The sequence below is a fragment of the Anomaloglossus baeobatrachus genome, chromosome 4, assembly GCF_048569485.1.
Source record: "Anomaloglossus baeobatrachus isolate aAnoBae1 chromosome 4, aAnoBae1.hap1, whole genome shotgun sequence".
Classification (NCBI taxonomy): domain Eukaryota; kingdom Metazoa; phylum Chordata; class Amphibia; order Anura; family Aromobatidae; genus Anomaloglossus; species Anomaloglossus baeobatrachus.
Window position 1 is genome coordinate 279804080 of NC_134356.1, and position 15468 is coordinate 279819547.

Here is a 15468-nt window from a genome sequence, read left to right on the forward strand (position 1 = left end):
ATACATATAGTGTGGGGAGGAGACAGCGGTGTAACAGCCCTATACATATAGTGTGGAGAGGAGACGGCGGTGTAACAGCCCTATACATAGAGTGTGGAGAGGAGACAGCGGTGTAACAGCCCTATACATATAGTGTGGAGAGGAGACAGCGGTGTAACAGCCCTATACATAGAGTGTGGAGAGGAGACAGCGGTGTAACAGCCCTATACATATAGTGTGGAGAGGAGACGGCGGTGTAACAGCCCTATACATATAGTGTGGAGAGGAGACGGCGGTGTAACAGCCTTATACATATAGTGTGGAGAGGAGACGGCGGTGTAACAGCCCTATACATATAGTGTGGAGAGGAGACGGCGGTGTAACAGCCCTATACATATAGTGTGGAGAGGAGACGGCGGTGTAACAGCCCTATACATATAGTGTGGGGAGGAGACAGCGGTGTAACAGCCCCTATCTATACATATAGTGTGGAGAGGAGACAGCGGTGTAACAGCCCTATACATATAGTGTGGAGAGGAGACAGCGGTGTAACAGCCCTATACATATAGTGTGGAGAGGAGACGGCGGTGTAACAGCCCTATACATATAGTGTGGAGAGGAGACAGCGGTGTAACAGCCCTATACATATAGTGTGGAGGACACAGCGGTGTAATAGCCCTATACATATAGTGTGGAGAGGAGACGGCGGTGTAACAGCCCTATACATATAGTGTGGAGAGGAGACGGCGGTGTAACAGCCCTATACATATAGTGTGGAGAGGAGACGGCGGTGTAACAGCCCTATACATAGAGTGTGGAGAGGAGACGGCGGTGTAACAGCCCTATACATATAGTGTGGAGAGGAGACAGCGGTGTAACAGCCCTATACATATAGTGTGGAGAGGAGACGGCGGTGTAACAGCCCTATACATAGAGTGTGGAGAGGAGACAGCGGTGTAACAGCCCTATACATATAGTGTGGAGAGGAGACAGCGGTGTAACAGCCCTATACATAGAGTGTGGAGAGGAGACGGCGGTGTAACAGCCCTATACATATAGTGTGGAGAGGAGACAGCGGTGTAACAGCCCTATACATATAGTGTGGAGAGGAGACGGCGGTGTAACAGCCCTATACATATAGTGTGGAGAGGAGACGGCGGTGTAACAGCCCTATACATATAGTGTGGAGAGGAGACAGCGGTGTAACAGCCCTATACATAGAGTGTGGAGAGGAGACGGCGGTGTAACAGCCCTATACATAGAGTGTGGAGAGGAGACGGCGGTGTAACAGCCCTATACATAGAGTGTGGAGAGGAGACGGCGGTGTAACAGCGCCCCATACTCCAGCGGTGTGCACAGCAGTGGCGGCCATGCCCCAGCCCCCGCTCTCCTCAGGTTACAGGCCCGGGTGCCGCTTCTAGGGGGCTCTCAGTCGTCGCGCCTTTCTACACGCTCACAGGTGACGTCACAATGCAGGCGCGCGTTCCCGTGACGCTCTCAGCTGGAGTGTGCGCGTGCCTGCGGTCGGTGCTCGTGTGACCCGGAAGCAGTAGTGTGCGGAATCTGCGCACAACGAGAAGCGTCGGTCCAGCTGGCGGCCTGGAGCCCGGGGAGCGAGTCCTGGCTGTGAGCGGAGCCTCCCCGGTCCCACCTGTAAGTACGCCTGGGGTGGAAGGAGCGGGCGGGAATCCTCCTCAGAGCATACAGCCCGCGGGCAGGGGAACATGGCTGCTGTGTGCACTCCTGCCTGGAGCCGCGGAGCTGGCAGGGAAGGCGCAGTCTGCTGCCAGCCGGGGGAGCGCTGCCAGGCTGATCATCACAGCCAAGCTTATGGGGGCCGCCGTGACGTCACCGGTGGGATAGTGTGCGTCTTCTGTGCGGTTACTGTGTGCACGAGGCTCAGTATGCCATCCAGGAATGTGTGGGATGAGGTCCCTATTGTATCGGGTGGTCTGCCCGCTAGACTGGTATGGAGCAGTAATTGGTCTTTTACCTTCCGTGGATGACTCTGACACTGATATACTTTGCATCCTGCTCTTAGGACTTTTTTCTCCATTTTTGGGTCAGAATTTCTGTAGATTGTTCTGCAGAAATTCCCCATTTAAAAAGCCAAACCATGGGGGGCACCAGCGTCTATGATCGTGCTGCGGGGAGACTGACCTCACATCACAAGCACTGTAACATGCGCAGGGTTTAGCAGTCTCTCAGGTCTGCACATAGGAGTGTCGCTCTTCACCAGCAAAGTCCTGATTGGAGGAGTTATTGGGTTGATGAAAGGTTGTACCTGAAGGTGGTAGTGCTGTCTACCTACTGCAGCGGTCATGTGTTGTAGGTGGGACATTACTGCCCTGTTAGTATTGATGGGTGAAGGGACTGTGCAGGCTACCAGACACCTGATCTGAATGTAACATAGGCAGAGTTTAGGTCAGGAGATGTGACGGTCCGCGGGGTTTAGGTTAGGCGATGTGACGGCCCGCAGGGTTTAGGTCAGGCGATGTGACGGCCCGCAGGGTTTAGGTCAGGCGATGTGACGGCCCGCAGGGTTTAGGTCAGGAGATGTGACGGTCCGCGGGGTTTAGGTCAGGCGATGTGACGGTCCGCGGGGTTTAGGTCAGGCGATGTGACGGTCCGCTGGGTTTAGGTCAGGCGATGTGACGGCCCGCGGGGTTTAGGTCAGGCGATGTGACGGCCCGCAGGGTTTAGGTCAGGCGATGTGACGACCCGCAGGGTTTAGGTCAGGCGATGTGACGGCCCGCAGGGTTTAGGTCAGGCGATGTGACGGTCCGCAGGGTTTAGGTCAGGCGATGTGGCAGCCCGCGGGGTTTAGGTTAGGCGATGTGACGGCCCGCGGGGTTTAGGTTAGGCGATGTGACGGCCCGCAGGGTTTAGTCACCCCTGTGTTACCACCTGGTCAGCACTGTGACTGTTCTATGCTGTTTTTGGCATGGTTGCCCTTTGCCTCTCTGTGGTCGCCTAGCTTCTCACAGGGCCATTCAGTACAGAATTCATGCACCCGAGGGTGTTTTCATGTCATCGTCTTATTTGTTCCATTTACATCTGTGGGTAAAACTACACATTACAGCACTAGGGCTAGTGTTTGTGGGTGACACTGGCCTAAATCCGGATATAGGGCTAGTGCATGATGTGATTTGGCTTCATATGTTATAGTTTTAATGTCTGGCTGGTGTGGTACTTAAACCTTTTTACTTAGCTTCATAAAACCGTTTTAAGGCACGTATGTGCTAAAGATAAAAAAAAAAATGACATACTTCCAGCAGCTGGAACAACACTCCAGTTATTTTTTTTCTTCTTTTTCATTTCTTTTTGTGCTCAGTTTTGTTATTTTAATGTAAGTCCCCTGTCATATACTCCCTTTACAGCAGCTTCGTCGTTTTTCAGTGCTGCTCTGGTCCCACGCCTCCATCTTGTTCCCATCATTTCTGATTTCTGGCAGTTCAATAGTTGTCACAAGCTCCCAGTACAAGTCTATGAGAGTCAGAACAAAGCTCTGATAGAGTTGTGACCTCCAGCGCGCTCCAGGAAACACTAGAGCTGCCGGTAGCTAACAAATTACCGGAGAATGATAGGAGCGGCGGTGATAGAAGGTGAATCTGCCGGAGGGGGAGATTGTGCCTACGTTGCTATTTTATGTGCTTTTTTTTTCTGCACACAATTATTTTGGCAGGAAAAAAGCAGCTGAAAAAAAGTGCATTTATTGTGTCTGTACGTTTTTCACTTGTGATTTTTCAGGCATGGTACCCTTGCGGTCGCTTCCGGGTCTCCGGCTGATGTTACAGCCAGGACCCAGCTCTCCAGCTCTACAGCAGTGCCCGTGCGACTCCTGGTAGTTTAACCCCGTGAATACTGCGATCATAGTGTTCAGGAGGCAGGTAAAGTTATCGCTTACCTCTCCCTGGCGATCATGTCCCTTTTAAAGCAATAACAGGGACCCGATCGCTACCATGGTAACCCTGGGTTGTCACCATGACGACTCCGGGTTACTGAGCTACGGAGAGCCTCATACACCATGCTGTATGCATGGTGTGTGAGGCAAAGTGCTGCTATATAATCCACTGTAGTGATACAGCATTGCAGGGGATTAGAGAAACGCAGAAAATAAACGCAGAAACAATTGACATGCTGCTTCATTTTTCAACAACAAAATCTTTAAGGAAAAATGAATCAACATGTGCACAGCGAGTCACGATTCTCATAGACTTTGCTTGGATGGTCAGTGGACTTAGAGTCCCGTTACACATAGCGACGTACCACCAGGCAGGGATCGCTGGAACGTCGCTACATGGTCGCTGTTGAGCTGTCAATCAGGCAGATCTCTACAGCGACCCGTGTACCGACAGCTCGCTGCACACTCGGGACCAGCGCTCGTTGGTCTCCCGCCGTCAAACACGCTGATGTGTGCTGCACAGTGGGAGACCAACGAGCAAAAAGTGGTCCTGATCGTTTTGTCACGATCAGCGACCTCGCATCAGGGGCCTCTCACTGCTGCTTGTCACACACAGCGATATCGATGGCGAGGTCACTGATACGTCACAAAACCTGTGATGTTTCAGCCATCTCGCTGTGTGTGACGGGGGCTTTAGATTTAAAGCATCAATCCAGCGGTAAAATAAAATAAATTCTGGAGTGGTGCTTGTAATATATAAAATACCACACATATTCCAGTGGGTACCTTTTTCTACTGTTCTGTTGAGATAGAAGTTATAGTGCTAGGAGTGGTAATGTGTCTAAGGCTAGTTTCACACTTTCGTTGAACGGCATCCGTAGCATTGCGTTGTGTAACGGATGCGTTGCATATAGTGGCACAATGGATGCAACGGATCGTACAAAACAACGGAAAGCATTTTTTTTTTTGTTTTCTTTTTTACAGCTTTACCGGCAGCAGACTATTGTGAACGATCAGCTGAGCGCTCTCACATGCTGGCGGCCGGGCGCTCAGCTGAGCGCTCTCACATGCCGGCGGCCGGGCACTCAGCTGATCGTTCGGCCGCCGAGAATGTGTGCTGGGGGAGGAGTGTGGAGTGAGTGGGACATGGCGCTAAGGACAGGTGTGTGTGTGTGTGTGTGTACATACATACATGCGGAGTGGAGTGCAGGAGTGGGTGGAGCCAAGCGGGGAAGTGTCTGGCTCCCTGCACACGTAGCGAGGGTAAATATCGGCAAAGCACTTTGCTTGGTTACCGGATATTTACCTTGGTTACGGGTGCAGGGAGCCAGAGAGCATGCGCAGTGAAATCCTACAGATTGCGTTGCTCAAAAAAACATTACATGCTACGTTCCTCCCGGCGCAGCGTCAAAATAACGACGCTGCGCCGTCCAGCGGATGCCACGCTTACACTTGCATTACAGTGCGTCGTCCATACAAATCTATGGAGAATAGCGCAGTGCGTTAACGGACTGCGCTATTCTCCATAGTGACGGACTGCGCTGAACGCAAGTGTGAAAGTACCCTTAGGCTCCATTCACACAATGTCAGGCCATGCATTGTAGGAGGCTCTCCTGATATACCGTATTTTTCGGACCATAAGACGCACTTTTTTCCCCCCAAATGTTGGGGGAAAGTTGGGGGTGCGTCTTATGGTCTGATTATAGGGCTGCGGCCGGGAACGAGGGTGCTGTGGTGGAGCGGGTCATCGGGGGCACGAGCAGGCAGCAGCAGCGCCTGCCGTGACCACGTGGGCCCACTCATTACATATGCATGCCCATCCTCCCGCCCATCTCTCAGCGCTGAAGCTGGCACTGACAGGTGGGCGGGAGGATGAGCGGGATCGCGCGCATAGTAAAGAGCCGGTCCGCATGATCACCCCTTGCAATTACAGCCTGGAGTGATCATGTGCGGCTGTATTCACTGCTCCCCGCGCGTCATCATCAGCGCGGGGTGCAGTGAATCAGTACACTCACCCGTCCCTGTGTGTGGAGCCGTCCCCCTGCAGCACGCGATGTCTTCCTGTCTGTGCCGGTCAGGTGATCTGTGCTGGTCAGCTGATCCGCACAGACAGGAAGACATCGCGTGCTGCAGGGGAACGGCTCCACGGCACACACACAGGTCAGCGGCGCAGAGAGGAAGATGATCGGTGCTGCAGGGAGTGAGGAAGAGGTGAGTATAAACGTTTTCTTTTTTTTTTTTCTCTGTGCTATAGGATACAGGCCATATACCAGGATGGTATATGAGCACGATGGGGGCATATAGCAGGATGGGAGTATATGAGCAGGATGGATGGGGGGGTATATGAGCAGGATGGATGGGGGGTATATGAACAGGATGGGGGTATATGAACAGGATGGGGGTATATGAACAGGATGGGGGTATATGAACAGGATGGATGGGGGGTATATGAACAGGATGGATGGGGGGTATATGAACAAGATGGGGGTATATGAGCACGATGGATGGGGGGGTATATGAGCAGGATGGGGGTATATGAGCAAGATGGGAGTATATGAGCAGGATGGGAGTATATGAGCAGGATGGGGGTATATGAGCAGGATGGGGGTATATGAGCAGGATGGGGGTATATGAGCAGGATGGGGGTATATGAGCAGGATGGATGGGGGAAATATCAATAGGATGGATGGGGGTATATGAACAGGATGAGGGAATATGAGCAGGATGCTGGTATATGAGCAGGATGGGGGTTTATAGCAGGATCATATACAAGGCAGGAGGATCATTACCAGGATGGGGTACCTTAGTAGAGAATTTGGGGACATTACCCCCATAACAGTGTCAGCAGCAGATCCTCGCCCCATAACAGTGTGTCATGACCACATTTTTTTGCTTAAAGTGTTATTTTCCTATTTTCCTCCTCTAAAACCAGGGTGCATCTTATAGTCCGAAAAATACGGTATTCCTTGTGTGTCGGGTTGGAGAGCCCATGCGGATAGATCTAGCATATACACCAAAGCCCTTCACGAACGCGCAGATTGTGGCCAGGCTCTTGTGTTCCATTTTCATACAATCTGTTGTCCGTGCAGCAGAGCACGATGGCACCACGTACCAAGAAGTCATTTTCTGTAATAGTCCCCCGTACAGTGCTGCCGTCACATGAAGGCTAGTACACAGAGCTGAGGTTTTATATTTCATATGATCCCAGCTCAAATTTATGTTTATCAGGTTAGAAAAGCTAGACTCTCAGAATCAGTTCCCTATGGCTGAGAATGGCAATTACACAAAGTGTCTCTTTTGCCTGCAGTACTGGCAGTTAGCACTGAATGTTGTCATTGTATTTTACACTTATTTTCATTTGTTGGGTTTATTACTTTTCAGTTAATTTCTGGAGATATGATATAGAAAACCATATTCTGGCTCCAAGGGGTTATCCAGAATTAACCTACAGTGGAACCTCTGTTTACGAGTAACTTGGTGTGCGAGAATTTCGCTATACGAGCAAAGCTTGCTGTACATTTGTAACTCAGTTTATGAGCAATCTTTGCTGTACAAGCAAATACTCAGCGTACACACGTCTGGTTCCGTACTTTCACCGTGCTCTAACCCGCTCGTGCACTCCGCAAAAACACGCTCATACACGCACATATTATGCTCACCTTACCTTCCGCTCCATCGCCGGCCTCATGGTTGTTGTAGTTCGCCGGTACAGGATGTGTATCGGGTATCCATTGCGACGATAGAGGAACTTCCGCTGTCAGCCGCTACTTAAAGGCAGCGCGCTGGCCTATCAGAAGCAAGCTTCTCCTGCTTTTGACATCAGCGCTCTGGCAGCCGAAGCTCCGGGGCATTGGTCGCGATGGTTACCCGATACACATCCTGTTCCGGCGAACTACAAGAACTGGCGGGAGGCAGGCGATGGAACAGAATGTAAGGTGAGCACAATGTGTTTGTGTGTGTGTGGAATGGCACAATAGGGGACCAGGATGGGACATTGAACAAGTTGTGGAATGAATTGTCTGAGCTTGGATTATTTCCTATGGGAAATCTTGCTTTGCTGGACGAGTAATTTGGTTTACAAGCACACTCCCAGAACGGATTGTTCTCGTAAACCAAGGTTCCACTGTATTTGTCTCCCCAGTCACTGTGTTGCTTCTCATTTGTGAATTCACTAGTGTGTACATAAGTGAAAATGCCTCCTTCCCTGAATTCTGGTCATGTGACCACCACCAGCTTGTTAAGATTCAACAGAATCACTGCCTCAACTTGTCACATAATCCGGATGCTACACTGACAACTTGATGATGTCCCGTTTTAGGCCACGTGCACACATTTTGTATTTGGCGAGTGTTTTTTACCTCCGTGTTTGTAAGTCTAAACTAGAGGTGCGTGAATAATGCAGAAGTGGGGACCGTGTTTCTATTCTACTTTTCCTCTGATTGTTCCACTCCTGGTTTTGGCTTCAAATACAGAGGTAAAAAACGTACAAAATACTCAACGTGTGCACGTGGCCTTATAGTGGATCAAATCACTTTAATCTGCATGTGTGGCCCGGCTAGCAGCTGCTTGTTCTGTGCAAGCCCAGTCCCCCCACCGATTGCACTCTCCTTTTTTACAATAGCACAGTAGGACAGTGCAAGCGTAATGTATTATACTTAAAGGGAACTTGTCGCCAGGTTTTTCCCTTATAAGCTGCGTCCAGCACAGTGAGCCCTGATATACTTACTGCATTCTAGAATACTGTATATAAGTGCTCAGGCCATTCTGTAGAACGTAAAAAAAAGACCTTTATTATACTCACCTAGGGGGGAGGTTGGGTCCAATGGGTGTCTTTACTCTCGGTCCGGTGTCTTTTATCTTGTGCATTCGCCATCCTCCTTGCCAGCCCCGTATGGATGTCGCGTCACACAAAGGCCTCCATTGCACTCCTGCACATGTGCACTTTGATTTACCGTGCTGTAGGCAGAGCAAAGTACTGTAATGCACAGGCGTGAGCAAAGACCACATGCGCTTTACAATACTTAATCTGCCGTCAGCAGGGCAGATCAAAGTGTGCATTTGCAGAAGGGCAATGGAGGCCTCTGTGTGGATGACATAGGACATCTTATCCACATGGGGCTTGGAAGGAGGATGGAGACTGCACAAGATGAAGGAGGCGACGAATCTGAGAGCAGCGACGCCCATTAAAACTGACTGCTCCCAAGGTGAGTATAATAAAGGTCTTCTTTACGTTCTACAGAGTGGCCTGGGCACTTATATACAGTATTCTAGAATGCTGTATATAAGGGCTCACTGGTGCTGGCTGCTGTTCATAAGGGAAAAACCTGGTGACAGGTTCCCTTTAATGATGGGCGTACAGTACAATGCTTGGTAATCGTAATGATGAGTGAACACTACAATGCTCAAGTACTTTTTACTCGAGTCAAGCATATAAGACGCTCAGGAAGGCTTGACTCAAGTAACGAGCATTCAGAGACTGCAAGTGGCTCTCACATTGTGGTCAATGTTTCACAAAGGACACGTCTGCTCACCTGCGATACTCGGCAGAGCACTGAGCGTACCTAAGCACCCCGATGCTCGATCAGGTCCCAAGCACGCTCTGTCATTTTTATACAATGCTCAACGAAGTATCTATCTGTAATTATCCCAGTCACAGCTGGCACCGCCCGGCCTCAGTATCCATCCCCTCCCCAGTGTCCAGCCTCGCCCCCTGCCCACCCCCTGCACACACAGTCCCTGTCAGTATTCTTCTCCAGCACTGACCTGTTATCACTACAGCATTGCAAATAACAGCACCAGGCTCTGCACCCCCCACCGCATCGGGCTCTGCACCCCCCACCGCATCGGGCTCTGCACCCCCCACCGCATCGGGCTCTGCACCCCCCACCGCATCGGGCTCTGCACCCCCCCACCGCAACATCGGGCTCTGCACCCCCCCACCGCAACATCGGGCTCTGCACCCCCCCACCGCAACATCGGGCTCTGCACCCCCCCACCGCAACATCGGGCTCTGCACCCCCCCACCGCAACATCGGGCTCTGCACCCCCCCACCGCAACATCGGGCTCTGCACCCCCCCACCGCAACATCGGGCTCTGCACCCCCCCACCGCAACATCGGGCTCTGCACCCCCCCACCGCAACATCGGGCTCTGCACCCCCCCACCGCAACATCGGGCTCTGCACCCCCCCACCGCAACATCGGGCTCTGCACCCCCCCACCGCAACATCGGGCTCTGCACCCCCCCACCGCAACATCGGGCTCTGCACCCCCCCACCGCAACATCGGGCTCTGCACCCCCCCACCGCAACATCGGGCTCTGCACCCCCCCACCGCAACATCGGGCTCTGCACCCCCCACCGCAACATCGGGCTCTGCACCACACACGCACACTTATGGCTCTGTACCGACCCCCCCCTACCCCCATAGGGAACACATGTAGGGAGTACGTACTCACCCGTCCTCGGTCCCCGCCGCTCCTGTACGTTCGTCCGCTGTCTGGTCTGGACATATCAGCACAGTAGTGACGTCACCGCTGTGCTGAAGAGAGCACAGACAGCGGGGCAGTGATGAGAAGCAGCGCTGCGCTGCTTCTCATCAGCGCTTTCAAATGTACCCGCATCTGTGATCTGTGATGCCGGTATATTTGAATGTGCGATCCTGAGCAGGGGCCCGGTGCTGGCGCTGACACCGCTGCAGCCGCCGCCAGGCCCCTCCCCCAGGTCACGGACCCCACAGCAGTGCAGGGGGAGGTTGCGGGGAGAGTAAGGGGTGCGGGGGAATGTGTGGGAGGATGCAGGGAAGGGGGACGGGGCTCATCGCACTGTACTCCCCAGCAGGGAGGCGACATGCTGTTCCAGATTTGCATGTCAACATGGTCCTGCCCATGTTGACATGAAATGACCGGAAGCAGCAAAATCGCTGCAGGAGCGGTCACATGACCACTCTGAGCCAGGGGAGAGGGGCTGACAGCAGGGCAGGTAAGTGGTCTCTATCTACTTACCTGCCCCAATGTAGCCCAACAGGGTAATAAAAAAAAAAAAAAAAAAAAGTCAAAAGAAGCCGGATAACCCCTTTAACACTTTGGGTATGCCACTATGATGGAGGCCTGGGGTCACAGGAGCTGTAAGTTGTGAGGCAGAGCTAAAGAACACAATTCATTAGTGATGTGCCATTAGAAAGCTGTAGTGTGGAAAATCGACTGTACACTAGTTATAATGTGGCCTTGTGTGGTCTGTGGCTCATACAGACAGCACACGGACCGATTTATATGCTCGTCTGAACAAGCGCTTACACGGTGGGATTTCGGTCAGTATTTGTAAGCAAGGCACAGAAGCGCATGTGTTTCCATCATGCCTTTTCTGTATCAGTTTCCTTCTTGGTTTTGGCGGACAAATACTGAAGCCAAATCATGCCCAACATACTGCCAGTAATGCTGCCCAGTGCAACCACTCTACATTTTGTGGAACACTGGCTTAAAGTGCTCTCACGTACCACAGATTTCTGTATCCAAAAGTTCTGTTCATATATCTGAATGGGGCCATTTCTGCTTCATATGAAGGCAATTTTTACTGACCCTGAAGCCGTCTATGAATGTACCCTTAGGATCTGCTCCCATGGGGAGAATACACAGAGGATTTTGTGCTGTGGATTTCAGTGGCAGCATTGTGAATGAAATGTCTCAAAATGTCACTTGCCAACTGAGAAAATCCACACCATAAATTGACTGTCAATGCAAGTTTTAATTTGCAACACAATATCTTGTGCTTTGACTATAACTACAAACTTCACCAAGCAATGCAAAAGATAACACATTGAGTAAAAACTGCACTTGTTTGGTAACGCGATCTATAGCTGATTTTATCCGTGTTTTTTTTCTCTTCTGTGCAAATACCAAATCGGATATGAGCTGAGCTAAAGTGAATTTGCCAAGGGGGCACTTTTTTAATTGCACCATTGGAGATGACACTTATATAGGGTGTACAGGTGAGTACGACTAGTCTGCAGTCAATGTGTGACTGCCGAATGTGACTGTGTGTGATGCGCACACTGTCACGATTTCCCGGTGTTCCCGATGCAGGTTACTTAGGTCATGTGACTCCATGATTGAGATTTGCATATTTGTAGACGCATATCGACTAGCCTTCTCATTGCTCAAGTAGAGGCGAGTCAAGCCGCCCACCCACACCAGGATTACAGGGAACGTGTGACAGTGTGCACACTGTCACAATTCGGTTGTCTGAAGTTACACTGCTATAGCTGCAAACTCTTCTTCTTAGACTGGACAACATCATATACCCTGTTTATATACGTACAAATGGCTCACATTCTGGGAGACTTAATAATAAGTTTTATTTCTATAGCGCCAACATATTCCGCGGCGCTTTACAATTCAGAGGGGACATGTACAGACAATATGAGACAATACAAAATAACAAAATTAAGATACCAAGAGGAGTGAGGGCCCTGCTCGTAAGCTTACAGTCTATGACTTCATCCACCCTTGTATTACTTGCCCAGCCATTTATATGAATAACTGCCCTGTAATACTACATTTTCCCCTCAGGGTCACTGAGACCAGGCTAAAATATGTCTATAAAAATAAAGCTCAAAGAGGAGCTGCAAACGTCAGTCAAATGTGTACGTTAATGTTTCTGGACGGCTCATAAAGAGAGATTATTAAAGAAGGGGTTTTAGGGACAGAGGCTCTTCTGATACGTCTGTTGGTAATCCCATAAAGAACGGTACTGTGCACATCTCTCCAACCTGAAATTGTACGTACAATGCTGGTATTCGTACAATAACAGTACTATACTGCACAGCATTAGTGACATATAATAGACGTTAGATTTGATCTTCCTCTATAATCAGATACACCATAAATGATGATAGGCTGCCCTAAAATGAAGCCTGTAATCTGTGAGATAAGGGGCCATTGTAGGAATTGGGATACGCTTTCTAACATTATAGTAAATATAAATCAAGTTAGGGTATGCAACATTTTTAAAGGAATTGTCTTAAGAAGACAAACTGTGCCAGTATGCCCTTTTCAAACATCATGAAGGTGGTCCGCGACTCCAGTCCCCCATCTATCGGCCTGTAAGGGATAGTGCACACAGGTTTTTATATTATTTTACTAGTTATCTTTACACAAACTCTTCCTATTGTTCTCTGTTGTAAAACCTTTTTGCTATTCTCATGTTGTTCAGTCTTTTGACTAGTTTCCTCTTTAAGGCCATGTGCACACGTTGAGTATTTTCACCTCAGTATTTGTAAGGCTAGTTTCACACTTGCGTTGAACGGTATCCGTTGCATTGCGTTGTGTAACGGATGCAACGGATGTGTTGCATATAGTGGCACAACGGATGCAACGGATGCTGCAAAACAACGCAATTCGTTTTGATTTTTTTTTTTTACAGTTTTACCAGCGGCAGACTATTGTGAACGATCAGCTGATCGCTCCCAGTAGCCGGCCGCCGGGTGATCAGCTGATCGCTCCCAGTAGCCGGCCGCCGGGTGATCAGCTGATCGCTCCCAGTAGCCGGCCGCCGGGTGATCAGCTGATCGCTCCCAGTAGCCGGCCGCCGGGTGATCAGCTGATCGCTCCCAGTAGCCGGCCGCCGGGTGATCAGCTGATCGCTCCCTGCAGCCGACCGCCGGGTTATCAGCTGAGCGCTGTCGCTTGCCGACGGCCGGGCGCTCAGCTGAACGTTCGGCCACCGCGAGCCAAAATAAAGTTTGATTTAAAAAAAAAAAAAAAAAGCGCATGCGCAGTGAAATCCAGAGGATTCCGCTGCTCAAAATAACGTTACATGCTGCGTTGCTCCCGCTGGGCGGAAGCAACGGAGCGTCGCCCAGCGGAAGCAACGCAGGTCCTTTTGGAACAATCAGTCACCCATACAAGTCTATGGGAAACAGCGAAATCCGTTAACGGATTCCGCTGTTTTCCAAAAGGGCGGATTGTAAAGGAAGGAAATAAAAGCAAGTGTGAAAGTACCCTAAGCCAAAACCAGGTGTGGAACAATCTGGGGGAAAGTATAATAGAGACAGGGCATTTTTCACCCCCTTCTGGTTGTGGCTAAGGCTAGGTTCACATTTCCGTTGTTTTGCATCAGTCACATGCATTGCTTAACGCATGTGACTGATGCGTTGTACAACGGATGACAAAGAATAGAATTCATTGTCGGACTCAGTTGTGTGCAGGGGGGCGGAGCGCGGAGTTCGGGGTGGGTGGAGCCAAGCGGGGCCGTGGCGCTGAGGACGTTAGTGCCGCAGGTACTGGAGGGCTGGGGTCAGGTGAGTGTGTGTGTGTGTGTGTGTGTGTGTGTGTGTGTGTACATGCCGAGTGAGGGAGGGGGCCAAGCGGGGAAGTATCGGGCTCCCTGCACACATATCCAGGGTAAATATCGGGTAACTAAAAGCAAAGCACTTTTTGCTTGGTTACCCGATATTTACACTGGTTACCAGCGTACACCGCTTAGCGCTGGCTCCCTGCACACGTAACCAGTGTAAATATCGGGTAACTAACCAAAGCACATTGCTTAGTAACCCGATGTGTATCCTAGTTACGGGTGTAGGGAGCCAGAGAGAGCATGCGCAGCGAAATCCTACGGATTACGCTGCTCAAAAAACGTTACAGGGTGCGTTCCTTCCGCCCCGCGGTCAGTCATTCCATGACTGATCAGTCGGGCGGAGGGTGCAACGCAGCATCATCAGTCAATCTGCCGCTCATACAAGTCTATGGAAACATCGGAATCCGCTAAACGGATTCCGTTGTTTACCAGCGCAGTGGATTGTGACTGATAAAATTTAACGGAAGTGTGAACCGAGACTTAGGCTAGGTTCACATTTCCGTTGTTTTAAATCCGTCATGTCCATCAGCAACGTATCAGTTGGTTTTGAGATGTCAACTGACGCAACGGATGTGTTTTTCACAGGATTCCTTTCATAGGAATCCTGTGAAAAAACTCATCCGTCGCGTTTGTTACATCCACTGTGTGTCCGTTTTTTGATGGATCAGTCATGATCCGTTTGTGTTTGGGACAGCCCAGTGGGTGTGCCAAACATGCTGGGCATGCTCAGTAGCGCATGACGGAATCCAGCGCTGGATTCTGTCGTAAGATGGATTACGACGGAATCCAGCACCATAGACATACATTACAAGCATGACGGATGGCGACAGATTTCTGCGCGGTGCGTTAATTTTGACAGCCTGAAAAACGTTACATTCTGCGTTGCTCCCGCCCGGCGGTCAGTGAAAAACGACTGACCGCGCGCAGCGGATGCCACGCAGGGTCATCAGTCGCAATCCGCCACTAATACAAGTCTATGGGACACAACAGAATCCGCCAAACGGATTGCGTTGTTTACCAGAGCCGCGGATTGTGACTGATACAATTTAATGGAAATGTGAACCTAACCTTACACTGAAGTGAATTCACCAAATACTCAATGTGTGAACGGGGCTACGGTTAGAAAATCCCCTTGTTGGGAAAGAAATATGCATTTATCTTCTTTGAATCGGCTCCTGATGGAATCTGCTCCAAACTAGCCACTGTCCAATAAGAATGCAGCAAAAACAAGACT

The 15468-nt window shown here is 50.4% G+C and overlaps 1 protein-coding gene across 3 annotated transcripts in view; it reads left to right on the forward strand.

The window, feature by feature from the left end:
• The first annotated feature begins 1516 nt into the window (after nt 1-1516).
• The window catches only part of FRS2 (fibroblast growth factor receptor substrate 2), a 117591-nt gene continuing 103639 nt past the window's right edge, over nt 1517-15468 (forward strand). For all 3 annotated transcript variants that reach the window (XR_012753032.1, XR_012753031.1, XM_075344878.1), the window contains exon 1: nt 1517-1632. The gene's annotated coding sequence lies outside the window, so the exon portion shown is untranslated. The remainder of the gene's footprint in view (nt 1633-15468) is intronic.